Genomic DNA, 1,376 nt, shown 5'->3' with positions numbered 1-1,376 from the left:
TGCCTTTTGCAACAATTTGGATGGAACTGGAGACCATGATCCTAAGTGAAGTATCTCAGGAATGGAAAAACACCACATGTTCTCACTAATAACTGGGAGCTAAATGAAGGGCACACATGGGCAGAGAGATGTAAAGGACATTGGGATCCAAGAAGGGGGTAAGATGGGAGGGGTGAGGGGTAAAAACTTACCTGTTGTGTACAGTGAACACTATTCTGGTGACAGGCACACTATGAGCCCCAACTTAAGCATTCTGCAAGGTATCCATGTAACAAAAACATTTGTACTCCCTTAGTATTTTGGAAAACACAAACACACACACACCAGAATCCAACAGTTAGTCTGCTTTCCCGGGACACTTTGAGCTATCAACTCTTTGTAGTAGAAAGTATTATGTATTGCCACTCTTTTCTATCCAACAAAAATAAGTCACAATGAGCAGTAGCACAACTATGTCAGCAATGATCTCTACATCTTTATTTTAGGGAAATCAATAGTAGGGTTAATTTCTTCAGCATGAAAATGTAAACCCTGCTTGCCTGTAAGGCAGGTATAAAGTTCTCACTATCATTAAATCTTTGTAATTTGCATAGCAGGACAAAATGGAACATTCTTAGACAGGAGGACATGGAAGCTAAAGGAGACTCATATTTAAAACATTGAAATTGTGGTCCCTGTAATACAAGAGATGGCTTAATATGAAGTCATCCCCTCACCCACACGTGGTCCATAAGCACGTTAGAACCAGCCTGTCGAATCTCAAGGCAGTAAGTCCACGTTTTATTGTATAGGGAGGCTACATGTAGCCCAACGAATGTTAGTAAAAACACAACTTACCTTGCGATTTATGAGAGGGTAATAAATAGTATTATGCAGTGAACTCTTCTAGCAGTAATCTGTAGTTCACTTTTCATCATTTGTTTCTCGTACCAATATGGCAACATATTATATTTCTTTCTTTCTTTTTTAAATAAATCTATAAAAGTTCCATGTCCCAATTCCATGCACCATGTTTAGTTTTCCATTTGGATTTTGTTTTCACTCAGTTCCTTGTATCTGCCATATGAGCGTAGTCTGTGCTCTGAGAAATAGATTTATAGATATCGATATATAGAGAGAGAGATTCTAACAGATACGTTTCATGTTTTAAACAATTAAATTCCACAGGAATTTATTAGATTTTTTCAATTCTTTATATTTTTCATATTGCAGATGCATTATCCTCCTTTTTCTTCCTCATTAGTTTCACTGACTTAAAGTCAGATGTAGAAAGGCAACAGGAAAAAATCCCTGGGTTGTATATCCCTTAAAATTCTGCAACGCTGTGTAAATTTAGTACTGCTTTCAAGTGCTTTTAGTGACCCTGGATGCAAGCC

Source organism: Propithecus coquereli, unplaced genomic scaffold, assembly GCF_000956105.1.
Source record: "Propithecus coquereli isolate 6110/MARCELLA unplaced genomic scaffold, Pcoq_1.0 Scaffold53, whole genome shotgun sequence".
NCBI classification, from domain to species: Eukaryota; Metazoa; Chordata; class Mammalia; order Primates; family Indriidae; genus Propithecus; species Propithecus coquereli.
This window is presented reverse-complemented; position numbering follows the sequence as displayed.